Here is a 21,882-nt window from a genome sequence, read left to right on the forward strand (position 1 = left end):
CCAGCAAGTTAAAATAGAACATTCAAAATTTAAATAAATAAGAGCCCAAGACCAGGAAATAGACAATCCTAGAGTGTAATAGTTAACACTGTTTTGCTTTTATGAAACAAGGATAACAAACTCAAATGTGAATAAAAAAATATTATTTTTAAACAAGTCACTAGTTTGAGCTTTATTTTTTCTTTTAATGATGACTGTAGCCAGTGCATTTTTTTTTTAAATAACAAACTCTTAATTATCAGTTGAGGAGAATGTACAAATCTCAGGATTCCTGCTTCAAATTTAGACAGTGAGGACAGTAACTGTGACAACATGTCGCCACCTAGTGGACATTTTGGAAAATGCCCAGACATCCAGGTTTCCGTTGTAATTATACTTAGGATCATAAAAACCGGGACTCAGGGAAACTTTTCACGCTGCCCTCAACAGTGCTCTGGTTTCACATGGTGGTCATAAGTGCTAGCATCATCATCATTTGCACTGTAAAATCAAGTGTCACCTCTGAGACACGTCTCAGAGAAACGTGTCTAACATTTATTGAGCATCTACTTTGTCCCAAGTTTACCTAGATTATTTTATACAATTATGAGATCATCTGACACACATAACTCCATATTTTACAAATTAAGAAACCAGAGCATAGGACGATTAAGTAACTCACCCAGGTCACTTGGTCCTAAGTTGTGCAGCTGAGGTTTGAACGCAGAGCCCACATTGTTAACTGAATAGAGATCACTTCCTCTCCCAGGTTATCTTGTGCAAAAGACAGGGAAGGGCCATCACTAAAATATTGCACTGGGGGTGAGGTGACTTCATGTTTCTTATTGAATGTATATGACTCTTTCGAATTGTAGTGCTGGAGAAAACTCTTGAGAATCCCTGGGACTTCAAGGAGATCAAACCAGTCAATTCTAAAGGAAATCAATCCTGAACATTCATTGAAAGGACAGATGCTGAAGCTGATGCGCCAATACCTTGACCACCTGATGTGAAGAGCCAACTCATTGGAAAAGACCCTGATGCTGGGAAAGGTTGAAGGCAGGAGGAGAAGGGGACAACAGAGGATGGGATGGTTGGATGGCATCACTGTCTCAATGGGCATGAGTTAGAGCAAGCTCTGGGAGATGATGAAGGACAGGGAAGTCTGGTGTGCTGCAGTCCGTGGGGTTGCAAAGAGTCAGACACAACTGAGTGACTGAAAAACAACGACAGTGATGCTTGGAGTAGCTCTAGGCTTCCAAGAAAGAAAAGCACAGGCCCTCAAGCAGTGAGTTCCTTGGGCTGGAGCAGAGAAGGCGGCCGCGCTGGCGTCGGATCGCTGTAGCCACACCCTCCTCACCCCTTTGCGGCAAGCATCTCTCGACTTCAAACTTTTGCTGTCCAGTCACTGAGCGGTCACTTTTTAGGGGCCAAGATATCACTGGGGAAGCTAATCCAGAATCTGTGAACATTTATTTGGTCGAGTTAATCCACTTTTGCCTGTTTTTCTGAGCTCCACCAGCCTCTCTTGCTGCAGTAGAAGAGAGGAAACTTTGAATCTAAGAACTAAAAAATCAAGGGATTGTCTGCCTACTGGGGCTGGAATTTCCATGTGGAATGAAGGACAGACAGTGTTTTCCTCCAACACACAGCAATTTGTGTGAACCTTTTCTTTCTAGCACTTGGCTCTGTTATGATGAATATTTCCATCACCTGCACCTTTGCCTCACACAGGCTCCTAAGTGCGAAAAAAAAACCAAAAAAAAAAAAAAGGAATTTGCATCTTGTACCCTCTGGTATCCAGCACAATGCCAGACCTCTGGTATTTATTTAATACATTTTTTTGTATGAATAAAATAAATTTGCCCATTGGTCGCTCAGTTGTGCCTGACTTGACTCTTTGCGACCCCATGGACTGTAGCCCACCAGGCTCCTCTGTCCATGGAATTCTTCAGGCAAGAATACTGGAGTGGGTTGCCATTCCCTTCTCCTGACTCAAGAATCAAACCCACACCGCCTACATTGCAGGCAGATTCTTTACCATCTGAGCCACCAGGGAAGTCCCATAAAATAAATTTAGGTGTATCTGAAAGCCAATAACTAAATTTATTAAATTTTATATAAATTTAGGTATATCTAAAATTAAAACACTTGAAAAACAATTTGGTGGTGTGCTGGTCTTCTCAGCTCGGCTGTTACTTTGCCCTGAAAACGATATAGGGGATCCTCTTAGGGATTTTTTAAAAAATATTATTGGTAATTTATGTCAACCAAACAAAATTCATAATTAGGAAATAACATAGCTGGGTCTATGCTGATGAGGAATAACTGTTATGTATGCAAATGTTTAGGTCAATAAAATGGCAATGCAATTTAAAAGTCAAACTAAAGCAAACAAATTAATAATCACCACGCTTCCAGAAAATCAGAAATTTAAGAATTTCTGGGCCTGCATGTATGATTTTAGAAGAAGCATTCCACATCACAGGTCCCAGAAGACTCCCCGAGGTATGTTCTCACCAACATCGCAGGGGACAGAAGACATGACAAGGGGAAACACGCCTGGGCCCCTGTGGCCTGGACTTGGAACCATCACACGGTGACTTCCGCTGTGGTCAGTTTACCGAAGCGAGTTACAAGTTCGGCCCAAACCCAAGGTGGGTGGGCGGGAACAGAGTTCACCTCTTGACTACAAGTGCAACTCCACATGGCAGAGGGCACAAGTTTAGGAAGGAATCAGAAATACTTGAAAGTGTTTGTCGCTCAGTTGAGTCTGACTCTTTGCGATCCCATGGACTGCAGCACACCAGGCTTCCCTGTCCTTCACCACCTCCCGGAGCTTGCTCAAACTCATATCCATTGAGTCGGTGATGCCATCCAGCCATCTCATCCTCCGTCATCCCCTGCTCCTCCTGCCCTCCATCTGTCCCAGAATCAGGGTCTTTTCCAGTGAGTTGGCTCTTCTCAACAGGTGGCCAAAGTATTGGAGCTTCAGCTTCAATAGGAGGGGTGTAATAGATGGTGTTCATGGCCCCAGGTTGGTTTGTTTGTTTTCAATCACAGAAAATCTGGGGTCATGAACACAATCCACTACACCTCTCAGGCCCGTGCTCTACATAGATACTACATGTCAGCCATACTGTCAACTCAAGCACCCTGAACCATCATGCCTCAAATTTCTATACTATTTGGGCAGGTCTAGATTCAAGGGACCCTCTAGCTTCAGCCAACTGCTGTGCCAGAATTAGCCATGCTCTGAATGTGACTCTACAGTAATTTGATGAAGCAAGGAACATTTCAGTTACCTAAGGAAAATCAAATATAAGGGACAAATAAATAGATGAAGAAATTGATGTCCTTATAAAGCATCACTCTATGCCCAGCTCCGTACTGGAGACTGGGGAAGGGATATTGACACAGTTTTCATGAGACAGCAATTCTCTAATGACCTCAGCATAAGGTACCCAAGTTAACATAGTGTGGAGGAAGGACTTTAAAAGACAACAAGCAGGATCGAAGACAGTAGACACAAACAACATAAGCCAAATAAACAGAAAACGGAGGCCCATATTATTCAACACTTGGCCTCAAAAGGATGGTGCATGTTTGTGCATATATGATATGTGTACTTCTCATGGTATATATATACCAGACACAGCTTCCCAGGTGGTACTGGTGATAAAGAACCTGCCTGCCAATCAGGAGACGTAAGAAACACAGGTTTGATCCCTGGGTGGGGAAGATCTCCTGGAGGAGGGCTTGGCAACCCACTCCAGGATTCTTGCCTGGAGAATCCCATGGACAGAGGGGCCTGGTGAGCTACAGTCCATGGGGTCGCAAGAGTCGGACACGACTGGAGAGAATAGCTCGCCCACAGGCATGTACCAGACAAGCATCTACAATCCCCACTCCCTTCTCTCCAGGCTCCTGGGTTGTCCTTGAATAATTTCTTCTCCTTTGAAACATGCCTTTATCATACACTTTAAGTTTATTTTAAATCTGTGGGAAGAGTTTGGAAAGGGCTGTAACTTAACGAGCATAGGCCTTGCTTTGGTGTTGGACCCCAGAATCAATGAATCTGGAGACAGAAAAGTAGAGACTCGACCTGGCTCTCAAAGACCTTACAACAGAGTTGGACTAGCATGCATGAGTCCACAGTAAACAGGGCAAGACAGACTGGATTTGGAGCTAAATCCAGTGGTGTAGACTGGAAGCTCTCGGGAGAAGTGCAACCATTAGGAAGACACACTTCCTGCCCAGAAAATTTGCCACTGCCTCAGTGGATTTTGGAATTACAGTGCTAACAAGTCATGTCTAAGACCCAGAGGAAGCCACCATTTCTCCATGAACCTTGACTTGCTTCTGCAACCTCAGAGATGACTGTGCACCCAATCCTTAGAATATCCAGAATTTGTACCACCTAATTGGATACCTAATTGTATTTTTTTTTCCTAGCAATCTTTGCTGTGTTTTCAGGATGGTTAGTCTTCCACTTTTACCAGATTGCAAACCCACTAAGGCCTGCGAACATATGTGTCTGCATAGCATTGAATGAGACCTTCGAGATCTTTCTGTATAATCTTTCCATTTCTACAGCTGGGAACATCAAAGCCTAACAAGTTGTGACTCACCCAAAGCTCGTACAGGCCCTTCAAGTTCAGAAGACTCCTTAAGATTCTTTTCTTTTCTCTCCCTTTCATTTATGACTCAAAGTGAAGACGAAAGGGTGATGCTGCATCTAGGGACTTTGTTAAGAGTATAATGCTTGCTTAGGATTTCCTCACCTGGAGCTTTAGGAGTAATAAAAGCACAGCCTTAGCTTGGTTATATATATATATTTTTTTTTAGAACATAGATTAAGACTTCCTTGGTGGTTAAGAATCCACCTGTCGATGCAGGGGACATGGCTTCGATCCCTGATCTGGGAATTTCCCACATGCTGCAGAGCAACTAAGCTCGGGCTGCACAGCTCCTGATCTCGGGCTCCACAGCAAGTGAGACCAACGCAGTGACAAGCCCCGCTCTCAAGAAAGAGTACCGCCGCTCACTGCAACTAAGTAAAGGCCACGTGCAGAAACAAAGACCCATCGTAGTCATAATTAAATAAATAAATTTTTTTTTAAAGAATGGGGATTAGCTATCAATCTGAGCTGGTCAGCACGACTTGAATGTAGCAATGATGAGATTCTACACCCTGATTAAATTCTTTCTCCCAACTCAGGGTAAGCAACTAGAACCTGTAAGTTTTCTAGGAGGGAGTCAGTCGATGCCCTAAGCCCTGAGCATGGGTAAGAAGGGATAGTTAAGAATCCTGTGTTGGTAGGACCAGAGAAACAAAAAGGAGCATTGTAAGGAGCTGGGTCTGGGTCTGGAAGTGAGAGGGCTGTGCTGTCTCTTTAAAGATCTAGAATGAGAGATGCTTTCTTTCCACCTGGAGTCTTGAAGGTCCAAGACTGGCTATCACCAGTCACGTCTATTCTGAGCTGGGATGCCTGGGAGTTCATTGCCTTCAGCCCTGAGAGCAGCAGTGGGAAAAGCCCAGGTAGATGGGGATATTTGCCTTTCTCTCCGCTATTGCTAATAAGTAGCTCGTTTGCATTTTTTATTTAAAAAGTGATCAGTGTTGTTTGATCTCTTAGCCAAGTTAGACAGGATTAACATGTGCATGCTGGGTCGCTAAGTCCTGTTTGACCCTTAGTGACCCTCTGGACTGTAGCCTGCCAGGCTCCTCTGTCCGTGGGATTCTCCAGGCAAGAATACTGGAGTGGGTTACCATTTCCTTCTCCAGGGGATCTTCCCGATCCAGGGGTCAAATCCGAGTCTCTTGCATCTCCTGCATTGGCAGGCAGATTCTTTACCACTGAGTACCATATAGCCCATCTCTAACTTCCAATCAGTTTAGAAACCATCTTGAATACTAATACTCTTTCCTTGCATGAGACTGAACTATCCATCCAGTTGGATTCTCTCCAAAGGATTGAATTCGTCTATAAAGCTGATGATTTTTATTTTGGGATGTTATAGCAACCTTATAACACCCCCAAAGCCTTATAACCTTGTAACACCTCAACCTTGTTTGAGTAAGCCCCGGGAGTTGGTGATGGACAGGGAAGCCTGGCGTGCCACAGTCCATGGGATTGAAAAGAGTGGGACGTGACTGAGCGACTGAACTCAACTGATAACGACCTTATGGGGGTACAACTAACATTCAGAAAGCTGCAGATATTTAAAACATAAACTTGCTCCATCTTGACATATGAATGAAAGTGAAAGTTGCTCAGTCGTGTCCCACTCTTTGCGACCCTATGGACTGTAGCCCACCAGGCTCCTCTATCCACGGAATTCTCCAGGCAAGAATACTGAAGTGGGTAGCTGGTCCCTTTTCCAGGAGATCTTCCCAACCCAGGGATTGAACCCAGGTCTCCCACATTGCAGGCAGATTCTTTACCATCTGAGCCACCAGGGAAGCCCTGAATATGACTGCAGTGGTGAAATATTGAAATTTTGTTACACTTTTTGTAACCTCTTTCTATTATCCTGGCCCTGCAAGCCCAGGCAACCAGGGATCTGTTTCTGTCACTCTAGGTTGGTTTGCATTTTCTAGAATTTTATGTAAATGGAGTCATACACTCTATATTCTCCTTGCCTTGTTTCTTTCACTCAGCAAAATCATTTTAAAATTCCTTCAAGTCCATCATGTAGTTCATTCCTTTTTGTTGCTATCTAGCATTCCACTGCATGGATGTAACACAGGTGAATGTTTATAACACCTTTTGACAGACATCTCCGTTGTTTGCAGTATTTGGCTATGATAAATAAAGCTGCTTTACATATTCATATATACAAGGCTTCGTATGGATATTTAATTTCTTTTAGGTAAATACCTAGGAGCTAAATGGCTGAATCATATGATGTGTGTATGTTTAACTTTTTAGGAAATTGCCAAAGAGTGGCCCTGTTTTATATTCCCACCAAGAAGTCACTTCCAGCTCTCCCTACCCTTGGCATGTGAGACTTTTTCATTTTAGCCACTCTGTTTGATGGGTAGTGCTGTCTCACTGTGGTTCAAGTTTGAGCTTCCTTCATGGCTTAGGCTGTTGAGCATATTTCCATGAGTTTATCTGCCATTGGTATGTCTTCTTTGGTAAAAAGTGTGTTCAAATCTTTTTCCCATTTATAAAATGAGGGTTTTTGTTTCCTATAATTAATTTTCAAGAATTCTTTATATATTCTAAATTTAAAAATCCATTATCAAATACATGATGCACAAATATTTTGTCACAGTCTCTCATTATATTTTCATTATCTTAACCAGCGTCTTTCTAGAGCACAAGTTTTTATGTGTGATGAAGTCCGTTTTATCAACTTGTTCCTTGATGGATTATGTTTTTGGACTCATATGTAAAAATTTCTAAAGTCACAGAGGTTTTCTCTTGTGATTTTTTTCAAGTAGTTGTATACTCCTGGGTTTTGTATTTAAGTCCATGATCCATTTAGATTTAGATTTACATATGCATTTCTTGTTGTGATCACACAGTTTTTCTGGTTTGGTGTGATAGTATGATAGATTCTATTGATATTGTGTGTGTGTGTTTTTTGATGAATGTTTTTATGAAGAAAATATGGCACCATTGTAGGAAAAGATTCTGAAGCCTCATTCAGATTCAGCAGGTCACAGCAGAGCAATTGATGAGTGATGTCTGAACTGGCCTCAGGAAGTGGAAAGGCTGCTTCTGAGCCATGAAGTTGCCTCTAAGCGATGCTTTCACTTTCCTCCTTGCAATCAGCTTGCTGGTCACTTCTGTTGGTGACAGTCTTACATGCAAATGCAACAGCGATGGCAGACTAGCTTATGAGCCCCCGATACTATGCAAGTTGCATGTCATTACATTTTAAAGTTATTCCCCCCAAAAAACTCACCCTCTTCTCAGTGAAAATAAAAAAGAACCTGATAGACAAAGACCAGGCCAATGAATATATTGAAGACTAGAGCTCCCATTTTTTTTTCCCGTGGATAAATTTATCCTTTTTTCCCTCCGCTTGGATCTCCCTGGGGTGTGATTTATCCAGAGAAATGTGTTTCCTTTTGAAGCTGTAGAGTGTTAACAAGATATTGGCATAGGGATTATTTTCGCCTCTGTCACACAATCCGTCCTAACCCCGCATGCCAGTTCTTCTGTCCCCTGCAGAGAAACCACTGAATGGGGAGTGATGTGTTTCTGGTATGTGTTACTGGAATTCAGAATGAATTTCTTATCATCACGGTGGCTAGGTGCCATTAAAATATTGCTGAAAGTGTTTTAAACCGATGCATTATGGTTTAAATCATTTTTGTGTGTGTTTTTCTTGGACTCTACCCTTTAAGGCTACCACTGTTTCTCTGGGGAGATGTGTGCATGCACGTGTGTGTGTGAGTGCTCAGTCACTTCAGTTGTGTCCGACTGTTTGTGACCCTGTGGACTGTAGCCCACCAGGCTCCTCTGTCCATGGAATTTTCCAGGCAAGAATACAGGAGTGGGTTGCCATTCCCCTCTCCAGCGGATCTTCCCCACCCAGGGATCAAACTCACAGTCTTCTGTGTCTCCTGCATTGCAGGCAGATTTTTACTACTGAGTCACCAGGGAACCCTGGGGAAGATGTGTAACATGCTTTAAAGGATTGATTAAAGGGGTTTTTAGAACTTAGCCAATTTGGGAGCTGGAGACAGTTTGAATATTGTCCTATTCCATAACGCTAATTCTTATACCTCCTATGTGTATTTAATGATATGTGAGAACATTTCAGAAGGCAAGGAAAAAGGAAACAGGTTTCTTATGCAGCAAAACGAAAATGGTAGGGAAAAAAATCTCAGACTGCTACTGAACTCTTTGAGACAGCTAAAGTTGAAATTGATTCTGGCAAGGCCATTACGGGGGTAATTGTCCAAGAGAATGTTTTCTTACACAGGAAATTAGAGACAGGGAAAACATTATTAAAAGTAAAAATTTGTAGATTTTTGAATCCGCCAGCATGTGTAGCAGTTATTGTATTCCCTTATGGGATTAACAACCGAATTAAATTTTAGTTAGACTCCAATTTGGAGCTGAATTCCAAGCTTGAAGAGCCTGCGAGGAGGAGGGGAAAAAAAGGCAGAGGGATTCAAGATGCTTTTTGACACAGTGAAACAGCCCCCAGCCCCCCCACCCAAATCACATGCTTTACAAAGTTACAAAAAAAGGTAAAGTGAAGGGGTTTGTTGCTTATATTAAATGAAAGATCAAAATGTTTTGATTTGTGCTTTAGAAAAAAATCTGGTCATGACTCTGTACCAAAATTCACCATATGTACGTGATTCTACAAGTTTAGATATGACAAGATATGAAAAATATCTGTCACTAAATCTTATGATTAAACTCGACAGCAATACGGAGACTTGGGTGACTAATCCAGGAATGCGAGTGTGTTTTTGTGAACAAGTGTGTGTGTTTGTTGTGTGTGCTTGTGTGTTGTGGGTTATGTGTTGTATGTGTCGGAAGAGTGTATGTATTTTGAAGAGGGAGGAAGTGGCAAGATTGAAAATGTTCATCTGAAAAAAAAATTCTTGGATATCTGAATTGCAATAATTATTCATATTAATTCAATTTACTGAGTAATCACTTTATTTTTTGCTTATGTATCTATCGTTCTTGGATTTTCATTTGAAAATACACCTGTATTGAGACACAGCTTCTACTGCTCTGCATTGATTTAAAGGAATAGTGATTATATTCTGTCATGTAGATAGACATTTTTGGACCAGACATGATATGCATTCATTAACAGCTCATTCATTTACCACTATGAGTTTGGCATAAGTGAATTTTCCAGATAACCAACATTATACCCATAAAGTTTTTATTTTAATCATCTTAATGGAAAGGTCCCAATGTTCCTCACATCTTAAATAAATCATTCTGATGAGGAATCCAAGTAAGTACCAGATAATTGTGAGAAGGAAATCCTGTTTCCTGGTGAAGAGGAATTAAAAGGTCCAATTTAAATGATACTTTTGCATGACATTTACTGATATGGTGAAGTGAAGTGAAAGTCTCTCAGTTGTGTCTGACTCTCTGTGACCTCATGGGCTATACAGTCCATGGAATTCTCCAGGCCAGAATACTGGAGTGCCTCTCCCTTCTCCAGGGGATCTTCCCAACCCAGGGATGGAACCCAGGTCTCCCCAGGTCTTCCACATTGCAGGCAGATTCTTTACCAGCTGAGCCACTGATATGGTAAATGCCTACTTTATAATGGCGAAAGGCAGAAAAGGGGTAAAGCTATATTCTGCGTTATCTCAGTAATGATCTGCAGATGGACTCTGTACAGGGAAGATTAGCTCTTTAGGTCTGCTTTTGAAAAATGATCTACAGGTAGACTATGCCCAGAAAAGTAGGAAACACTAGAAATTGATCCATGGTTCTCTTTGAATGGGAAATTGAAGAGGATTTTCATTTTTTCCCCCTTTCCTTTTTTATTCTTCAGATTTCTACACCGAACCTTTTTTTTGTGATCAGGTTTTTTAAGGTTGTTGGGTTTTTAAAAATTGTATCATAGATAAACTACTTACTGCCCACTCAACCATACCTATATTAGGTAAGGAATACATATTTTTATGTAATAGATGCTCAGAGAACTTTCATTCATTCATTTATTTTTACATAAAGACACTCACAAATATTCTGAGGACCTTTCCCTACACAAGCTGCTTTTAAACTATTTCACTTAAGACAAAGCTTTTGGAGGGACTTCTCTGGCAGTCCAATGGTTAAGACTTTGCCTTCTAATGCAGCGGATACAGGTTCGATCCCTGGTCAAGGAGCTAAGAACCTACATGCCTCCCAGCCAAATAATCTAAGCATAATATAGAAGCAATATTGTGACAAATTCAATACAGACTTTTAAAAAATGGTCCACATCAAAAAAAATTTTTTAAGAAAAAAGGAGAAAGCTTTTTTGGTAGCTTCCTTATATAGACAAAGGTTTTTTAAAACTATATCTGCACTCATTTATTACAGAGGCTAAGTGACACAGCCAGACGTTATAACACGGCTAACTACCATCACCTTGTATGTGCTCTCTACAGAACTGAGTGAGGACTTGCTGTTTACAGGCTTCGGTCAGAGCAAACCCTTGAGGATGTGTTCCTCCAGCCCCAAATTTCTGCCAAAATTTAAAAGTTATCTGACCTGAGGCCAATGTTAATCACGTGACTGGAAATCCAAGGGATATCAGTGCACCGTAGAACAAGGAGGCTCTCCACCAACTAATACCTCTCCCCTTGGATTCTCTGTGGAGTATCAAAAGACAAGAAGAAAAAGCAGTTACCTTTGGCTCAAGTACTTCAGAGTGGTTTCTGAGGTCATGATATTCAGCCTTTAGTATCACCTGAGGACGGGCGATCACTGATGGCGACGTTGTCACTTCTTTGGTTACCGCTGGCTCAAACACACCAGACCAGCCGTTGTCCCTGTGATGTCATTGGATTTATAGTTCTCACACCTGGAGTCACGTGTTCAGATATGCGGGAGGCAGCCCTGAGCAGTGCTGACCAGCATGGGGTCTGGAGGTCGACCAGTTGGAATCCTTTCAACAGGTGATCTTGTGCAAGATACTCAACCTCTCTGTGCCTCAACTTCCCCATCGAAAAAATTAGACTCATTACAATCAACCGCATGAGGTCATGGTGCTAATTAAATGAGGCAATTCACCTATTATGCTTGACATGGTGCCGAAGACATACTGAGTGTCAAAAAATTTGTCATTATTACGATTATTAGATTTTCAATGGTTAATAATTAACATAACTATTTACATTTATAACTTCTTAATGTGCCAAAAGTGGGATAGGAGGCCAGCCAATCTGACCTGACAGGTGATAGCCCGAAACAGAGGTGGGCAAACAGTGACCCACAGGCTAAATCCGGTCTGCTGCGTCTTTCTGTAAATAATGTATTATTAGGCCGCGGCTACAGCCATTTGTCTAAATCGTGTCTGAGGTCCTTTTGTGCCGCAGTGGGAGAGCTGAGTGGTTGCTACGGAGACAGCTTCATCCGAAAACCCTAAAATATTTACTACATGGCCCTTCACAGAAAAAAAAAAAAATTTTACCACTCCCTTTTCCAGACTAAAAAGGGAATACAAGGAATTTGGGGAGAATGTTCTGGAGCTAAAGGAAGTCCAGCATTTAGAGAAATACCAAAGGAAGAGGCTGTCTGAGAATGACCCTGGTTCACTAATTAGCAAGCAAAACAGGAGTGGTAACCATGGGAGAAGCACTGATTACCTGAGCAGAATAACCTCAAGGAATAAACAGAAGCTGGCTTAGTTGCAGGCAAGAGTGAGGATCGCATTGAAGGGACAGGGAGCAGATGAGGAAGAGAGAGTACAATAAAGTCTCATGTTATCAACCAAGGCAAACAAGGAATACCATCTTCATGCTGAATACTTCTGTATCCCAAGGCAGTAATAACACACAGAAATAAAAAGGCATGCGTGTGTTCACATTAAGAGTATTGACACTAACTATGACACGGCTTAGGCAGAGAAAATAGAACGTAGAGTATTCCCCCAAAATCTAGTTCTCTGATTCCGTAAAAGTAGGTGTCGACCTCTTGGAAAGTATGTGAAGATAATACGGGAACCACCTGCCAGAGATAACAATTGGATGATGCTCGGGGCGGAATTACCTAATCTTCAGAAAGATAAAGACAACAGCACCTTCCTGAGACAAAAGGTCAAAGAAAAGGTCAGACCAGAACTCCTTTCCTGAGGAAGAAACCACTGACTCCGGGGTAAAGTTGCCAAAGCTAGAAATTCGTTTTCTCTCAGGTAGAGTTGGCTCCTCATGTATGAAGGCTCCCAATGCTAACACTCACATAAGCATACATAATTTGAATCTGTAACAGTCAAGTCTGTAAACCACATCGGTGATCATTAATATCAAATCTGCATTTGCAAATTTAGAATAACTTCTCTTGTGCCTCCACTGGAGACAACAGTATAAAGGTCAGTCGGCTGAGTGACGGGTGGTCGGAGCTGAGCTTCCGAGGTCTCCTGAATCCTCACTCAGGCAGACACAGCACAGCGTTCAAGTCGGGTGAGTGTGAATGTGCGCCGTCAGGGGCAAAGTCCGCTCCTAAAACCTGAATTTCCCACGGAGTGATCCACACCTCCCTTCACTTGGAAGACGTCGACTGTTTTTCGCATCAATCTTTGGTAAAAGGCTAAGCCATGCAAAGAGCATCTTACACTTTAAACTAATGGAATTAAAACAGACCTATTACTGGCTAACGTCTCCTGGGAAGAAAATTCTTACCATGTATTATGTTCCAATTTTGGAACCCTTGGATACCTCCTGAGACATTCGGTTCATTAGATTTATTCTGCACTGACACTCTGAATGGTGCGGGTTCTTCATTGACGCTGCTTTCATGGTTCCATCATCGTTACGAGGCACTGGGGAGAGAGGCTTGGGAACAGTACACGAGGCCCTGCTCTGTGGCACATACGGTTGGATACATCAAAAGCAGTGAGGGATGCAAGGCTGAAATTAACTCAGTGTAGACTAAAGCATCATTTCTGTGGGCCTCAGAGCAAGATGCATGAATGTTTTGTTGCTTCTTTTCCATCTGGGAGAAAACAGCAAGAATGTATCTAATCATTATTAAACTCTGGATATTTTAGTGGTTTGAAAAACTGCTGGTTTAAGCCTTTAAGTGGTTATAGGGGGGAAAAAAGACTGGAGGGAAGGAAATTCACTAAAATGTTAAGATTTGTTTCCTCTGGGTGATGAGAATAATGAATTTTTTCCCTTGATTTTTCTTTATTTCAGAGTTTTCTAACAAGGACGTGAATTCTTATACAGTAGAAAAAGTATATATAATAAACTACATTACATTAGCTTATCTAATTTCTTCTAGTATATTTGGGGGGAAAAAAAGGAAAGAGAAAATTAACTTATTTCCTGATGTGACAGATGGAAGTCTGGGAACTACATTTTAAAATGATTTTAATAAATGAGAGTAGGCAAAATAATAACATTTTTCTGGCATTTGAGCCTAATATAAATGAGTAAAAAAGGCACAACCCTACCTTAATGAAATATTTCTGCCAAAAAATCATTCATTTTTATTTGTCATATGGATAAATAACTGTTATTTCCCCAAACTCCCACCATTATTCTATTTCTGTTTCCTTCCCTTCTATTTTTCTTTCTCCAAGTTTCCACCTTGATGGTTCAGACTGAACAAGCTCAGTTGTTCAAATACATAAAATAAAGGTGTTTGTCTTTTGAGGTAAAGGACGTAGCATTTTGTACATTTATTTCCCATCTTGCTTCCTACTCATAAATTACGTATGTGTGAATTGCTCTATATTGGTCATCAAAATGAGGTAGGCATTATTCTAATTCAAGAAATAGAGAGTAACTGAGATGTATTTGCAATTAATGAGAATGTTTGATATGCCTACATCACAAGTCAACATTTAAAAAGACATTTCTCAGCACTTATACACTAAAATGTGCATTTTAGGCTGTTATAAGTACTCTAAGTACAAAAATTGCTCATGTCTAAAACAATTTGTACTTTTGCACTTGCAATTTTCTTGGTCTATTATAAACAATGTGCATTCTGTAGAGCACATTTAAATGCATTATTTCCGTGCTTAAAAATGTACTCTTTAAAAAAGAGCATTAAAAGAAATGTTAATGTAGCCATTTTACTAATTTCACGCGGGCAAAAGGTGAATCAGTTGAAGGTCGGGAATTCAGATCAAATATCCTGTGTTGACAAGATCCGTCATCCTGCATTTTCAGTACCACGGTGAATCCACCAGACTGACCCTCCATCTAACAAATATTACCAGACCAAGAAGACATTCGACAGCATCTAGTGCCAGAGGATTCCAAGCCAGAGAAATCGGTGTGCAAGGTCTACCGCTTAAAATGGTGAATAGTACCCATCTCAAAGGGCTCAGTGCTTGTGAAACATTTCACATAATGGGCGTGGGCTTTGGTTTCACTGTTGGCACAGCCCTCCTTCAGTCCATGATCCGCTCATTTATCCCACAGAGCAGAGCCGAGCTCTCTCTGGACCAGAACTGGTTCCAGTTGCTTAGCCACAAGACCAGCTTCCCTTATTTCCTGTGATGCCTGCAGTCCAGCAATGTACATTAAAAAGGCTCCCACTGTATGCCCAGGGACAGGACAGATAAACTACTTCGAGGAAAGAAATAGCTTGGGGTGTGAAGTAAACATTAACAGAGCCTTTGACACCAAGAATCTTGGTGCTACGATTCTTCCAGTGCACACCGGGTTTCTCAGGCCTCCTACCCTCCCCATCTTCCCTTGCCTATGAATTCCCAGTTTGGTCTTTTCCACTGGGAAAGGTTAAGAAACTTTGACATGAAAGTCCAATGTTAAAAACACATGCACAGCTACTACTTGGCATTGAAATTAGTAAAATATTCGTAAATTTTCAATTTTAACTACCAAGTGTTAATCACTCAGTCGTATCTGATTCTTTGCAACCCCATGGACTGTAGCCCACCAGACTCCTCTGTCCATGGAATTCTCCAGGCAAGAATACTGGAGTGGGTTGCCATGCCCTCCTCCAGGGGATCTTCCCGACCCAGGGATCGAGCCCAGGTCTCTTGCATTGCAGGCAGATTCTTCACCATCTGAGTCATTGAACTTGACCACATTTCTATTATATGGATTTGCCTTTAGCCCAACTGAACACTCTCCTCTCTCTGTCATCTCTGTTTCTCCCTCTCTCTTCTGCAGATGTCGCTGTCTGGAGGTATAAGACCAGTCCTATATTTAGTAGGGAGCTGAGAAGGGTCCAGAACCCCAGACGTGCAGAGAAGGCCTCAGGTGGACCCCTCTGCGGAGCTGCCCTGCCCATGCTCAGCGGAGGGTCTGCTACCACCTTTGGGAACCATCTCTCCTGGGTTCTGACTTGTTCCTCCTGAGCCTAGGTCCATGCTCCAATGACCTGTCTGGTTCTGCTTTCAAGAAGGATGGAGATCTTATTCCATCCCTTATATTATTACAGAAGTCCTGTGGCTTAATCCTGCCAAGGACACAGGGATGGGGGCCTGCCCCGAGTTCCCCTGGGAAACTCCCCTTTGGAGTCACTCTTTTTCTAAACTCTCTCACCCTGATCCAGGCCCCAGCTGTCGGATTCCCCTGCAGCAGCGCCTGCTCCTTGGTCTCGGGGATGTTGGTACCCACTAATCAACTCTCTAGGCTGCCTCTCGCTCCTTGCCAGTCCACTCTGTGGCCACAGAACTGCTGTAACTGGCTGCCTGTCTTCTGTTATCCTGTGTTGTCCCAGTCACCGCACCCCCATCCTTAACCTTGCACCCCCTCCCCCAGGCTCAGGCACTTCGCCCACCTCTTCCCACCGTCTGCTGGCTTTGGGCTCCTTCTCTGACGTGGAGGGTGAAAGAACACACCTGTAGTTTCAGCTTTTGAGGCCAGGAGTGTCACACTCAAAACAGGTAGAAACATGGCTTTCATTGTAAAGGCTTCGAGTTATATGGATTTTTTCCCTCCCTCCATTAATTTAGTTCTGACTCTGTAAATGCCATCTGGGATTCTTTCAAAGTTTTCTCAGTGTTTGTTGCTTGAAAAATACCCCAACTTGCTTCGTGGCTGGCTGTTGAGAGAATTGATGCTCTGTTCTTTGTTCTGCTCTACCTCACCTCCAAGGTGTCGCCTCCGTTACAAACGCACCGAGAGCAGTATTTTTAACAGACGAGAGGGTTGGGAAAGTAGTCTTGGAACAGACCCAAATCAAACAGAAAAAGGATAATATTAAGGCTGCTTGAGATGGAAATGTTCACATTCCTTCAATACAATCTATCTGTCTATATGATCAAGGAAGATATATAGAGAGACATATCTACACATATATGTATCTGCCAGGATTTGTAAGCGAGACCTCTCTACCTTCCCAAAAGAGAAGGAACTGGAGCCTCAGCAGGGGTAAATGAGCTTCCTGCAGGTTTAAGAAGCCGTTCCCTGATCCAAACCGGGGTGCTTGAACAGTTCCAATAATGAAATGAAATGAATTTTCAACTGCTCTAGAAATGCCGTTCAACCGACCCAGACAGGCGTCTCCATGGGTGCTCACACAGAAAATGAGTTTATCGCAGATGTTCCATCTCTTTAAAGTCTTCCTCTCATTTTATTTTAAGTAACTCGCTCCCTGACGGGGTTCTTCGCGAGGTTATCCATCTCGGAGCAGCAGGAAGGGCACCTAGCCGGGGCCTTCCCGGGGAGCGGTGGCAGGGAAGGCGATTGTGACCTGGCCACGCCGCCGGCGTCAGAGGCTGGGGCTGGGCTGGCAGCAGCCTGCAGCCCCCTGCGTCCACAAACATACCCACCCCCTCCCGAGCTCTTTTAGGGAGGCCCTGATTAGAAAGATTTATTTACTTCTGCATTCGCAGTTGTCATTCTTTCCAAGTGCCTGAGATTTGAACACAAAAGAATATTACATTTCTGTGACTGAAAAATGACCACAAGAAAGCCAAATAACAGACCGAGAAAGATATTGACAATAAATGACAGACAGTTTATTATTCTTTTACAGAAATAGGTCTTACCAACTAGTAAGGAGCCAATAAAACCTCCCATTCACCCTCCCCTTCAAACTTCATAAAGGTCAGGATCAGGTAATGTCCAAAAGATAATATACACTCGGGATTCCCAGGTGGCTCAGTGTTAAAGATTCTAAATGCCAGAGCAGGAGACACAGGTTCAATCCCTGGGTTGGGAAGATCCCCGGAGGAGGAAATGGCAGCCCACTCAGTCTTCATGCCAGAGAATCCCATGGAGAGAGGAGCCTGGCGGGCTACAGTCCATGGGGTCACAAAGAGTTAGGTACTACTCAACGACTGAGTACAGAGGCAATATATAGTTAGTCAATCAGCGCGTGGAAAAATGCTCAGTCTCCACTAATCAAATAAATATTTGCTAGAAATTAAAGTGGTACCCATTTTTATTTGATTACAATGAAATATTTAGTGCTTACAGGTTTACAAATGATGAATGCGCTTCAACATTTCAAGTTGAACTATAAATTGGTTCTCTTGCTTTAGTAGTCAGTTTATTTAGACTGCATGTTGATTGATGCAATTGGTAAAAAGTATTTAATAATGCAATAAAATGTTCATTTTATTATGTTAGCCATTCCAGGCACTTAGAAATAAATAGTATAATTGCTTATATATATAGATAATATTATATATATATATAGTACTAATTAATAAATTTTTCTATTATAGACTTTTGGGTGCCTTTTTTCTTTCCTATGTTTTCCACCTTTTCTAAAATACCATTATTTTTTCATATTGGAGAAAAGATAAACATTATACACGCAACTTTAAAAATTAGCTACCTAACAAATACCTTGATACCTACCAAACACGGGGATTCCCTGGTAGCTCAAATGGTAAAGAGTTTGCCTGCAATGTTCGATCCCTGGGTTGGGAAGATCCCCTGCAGAAGGAAATGGCAACCCACTCCAGTATTCTTGCTTGGAAAATCCCATGGACGGAGGAGTCTGGCAAAGAGTCAGACATGACTGAGTTGTCACTGAGTGACTTCACCAGATACCTTAGTTTTCTTGCTAAGTAGTTTAAATATCTAGTTCTTTGAACAGTTTTACATCCCTCCTTATATTTAAACAGTTGGTAGTCCAGAAAGATTTTCTGGCAGTGGAAAGTCTTCTCCCAGCGGAGACTGGAAGACACAGGAGGCCCATCAGTCTCATTACTCTAATTATATTTAATGTTGTAAATCCTACTTTTCAGTTTGCTCCTCATATACTTTTTGTTTAAAAAGAAATCGATAACACGTCTTTTTATATATGACCACCGTCAGTCTACTTTCTTAGAAAATGAACTGAACTCTGAAACCTGGGCTTTCATTTTAGCTTTGTGGCCTGAGGTTAGTGATGCCCTGGGCACGGCTTGCACTTCACTGCCAGGTCCCGGTGTGGTTTAAGCGGGGTCTTTGCTTATGCTTGCATTTTATAGAACCCTGCAATCTACAGTCCACTGCATAACTCCAAGTCTGAGGGTTTGCCCCTGGCCCAGCTGAGCTGGCCTGGCAGGACACAAGCTAACAAAGGCAGAAAGCTCCTAGGTATAGGATGGACTCAGAAAGAGCCAGTTGTGTTTCCAGAAAGTCTTATATGACTTTCACTCATCTTTAATATCCACACCCGTGACCACTACTGCAGCTTTGGGGACCAGCAAACAGTACATTGTCAATCTCAGGGGAAGTAGCTACATTTTGCCATGTATGTTTACTCCAGTGAAGATCTGTATCAATTTTCAATTGTAATAAAACAAATCTATCACTTACACAAATGATTATCTGACCTGGTTTTGGTATCAGTGTAAACCTCTGACTTTATGTCAATAGGGTGGTCATTCAATTTTGTGTGCATTTCATACATATGTATGTGGCTGAATATTTTACAAACAATATTTTGTAAAATCTTTTAGAAGCCCGTGAATTTATAACTATCCCATTGTACAGAAAGGGGAAACTACGTCTCACAAGAGGTAAAGCAATTGCACATTGCCACAGAGCTAGAAGGGCTTCCATGGTGGCTCAGTGGTAAAGAACCTGCTTGCCAATGCAGGAGACGCAAGAGACGGTGGGTTCAATACCTGCGTTGGGAAGATCCCCTGGAGAAGGTAATGGCAACCTACCCCAGTATTCTTGCCTGGGAAATCCCACAGAGGAGCCTGGCCAACTACAGTCCATGGGGTCACAAGAGTCAGACACGACTGAGCTACTTACACTTTCACTTTCCACACTCTCACTGATCAGTTACACTTTTATTCACTAATCCAGTCATTCAACAGATAATGAATGTTATATAGCAGGAACTCTTCCCGGTGCAGGGAATATAGTGATGAACTTGATCAGTCCCTGAACAACTGGGAATGATATTCCACCTCCGGGAAACTCAGACTCTGCCATGGGCTTCTCCAGATAAGCCTGCTCTTCATCCAGGAGGCCTGATTTCGTGAAATCCTCTGATTCCCAACATAGAGAGGAACTTGACTAGGGAGTCCATCTTGAAGGATTATCTCATTTCACCCACTACGCTGTAGGGTTCCCAAGGTAAGAGAATATGATGTGCTTCTTTCATACCTTCGCTTTTCACCCGCTATCTTATCATAAAGTCCTGTTCGTTGACTCATTTCTTGGCCAAAGAGGAGAAATTATAAATCTTGCCAAAAATGCCTTTCCAGCAGCCTCACCCTCACTTTCAACCACCGTGTGTCCTTCCAAGCAGGTTAGAAACCCGAGCCAGGTCACTGACATTTCTGTCCTCTCTGCGCGCGCTCTGGTTTACTCAGCCTGTACACGTTAGATTTATTTACATTGGTCTTGGTTGACGTTTAGTTCCTACAGTTTCTGCTTTGGGTAGACTGCACATTTTCTCACACTTCATGCCATTCCTTTAAGCTACATTTCGGCACAGAGCTCTTTTGTTCACAGGAATTCTGAGAGCGTCTCACCGCAGCTGCACACAGCTATAGGAATGTGTCCACCACTGATTCAGGAAGAGAGATACAGGCATGGTTTCCAAAATACCGCGGCACAATGAAAGTATAGAGGAAAACTGAGGTCAAGATTTCGTTGCCAAGACAGCTGTAAGCTTGAAACAGAAAAAAAATAGAAAATGCAAGTCTGAAATGGAATGCACTTGCTTTGAGCAAGCAAAGTGTCTCAGATCAGTGAAGGAAAGTATCCTGTTCCACATTGATTGACTATTAGCATATGGTAATTTAACCTCCTAGTGCAAAGATTCTTCATGCAAATGGTTGGGGGAAAATCTGTAGGCAATTATTGTTAATATCAAGCAGTCGACAGAACACAGGGATCCCAAAGCCTGTCTTGAACTAGTGAACAGCATTGTTTCAAGCTCACCATTGTGAAAAAGAAGCTCGGAGAGGCTAAACAGCTTGCAAAGATCCCACAGTCAGCCACAGGGAACAGCAAAGCTACAAGAAGCTGGGAGTCAATGGAATTGATCCCTGAAGTACCATTTTCCCCCCAAGTCCCTTGCACCATAGCAATCCCACCAACACTGTGGTCCTCATCTCTCTAGCATTCCCATCTCATCCATTCATCACATTCTTCTCCATGGTCTATTAACTTGGCAAGAGTTGAGCAAATATAGTCAAAGATATCACCATGGATATATGGATGCAATGGAATTTGAACACCTGCATGGGAGTAACATGCAAAAAACCTGACAGAAACCAGTTACTCCCCCAAGTAACAGATCATTTTAATCAGTGTATAGGTGACTAGATGTAGTTCATTTGGGCCCAGATAATTCTTCATCTTTCTCCCTTATTCTCCCTGTCAGAGATCTCTTCTGTAGTGAGTCCAGGTTAGAGAAACAATCATAGTGGCAGTAAAAATCAAACAGGGGCTCTGTGCCAACCTAGAGAGGTGGGATGGGGCAGGAGATGGGAGGGAGGTTCAAAAGGGAGGGGATATGTGTATATCATGACTGATTCATGCTGAGGTTTGACAGAAAACAACAAAATTCTGTTAAGCAATTATCCTTCAATAAAAAAAATAAATTTAAAAATTTTTAAAAATAAAAAATAACTTTAAATCTACAAAAAGCTATGCAAGATGTTCCTACCTTTCAGAGAAAATGAAAATATCCTGCAAGGCAGATACATGTGTGGAGAATGAATGAGGGTCTGTTGGATGTACAGTATCTTTTTTGGGATGCAAGGTGAAGCTTTAAGATTGACAAGATTGATGGTTATGGAAGTGGATGCTGAGGATAGTATTTATTTGAGGGAGAGAGAAAAATAGCTGTGTGTTAGGTTTCC

Source organism: Muntiacus reevesi, chromosome 4 (assembly GCF_963930625.1).
Source record: "Muntiacus reevesi chromosome 4, mMunRee1.1, whole genome shotgun sequence".
NCBI lineage: Eukaryota > Metazoa > Chordata > Mammalia > Artiodactyla > Cervidae > Muntiacus > Muntiacus reevesi.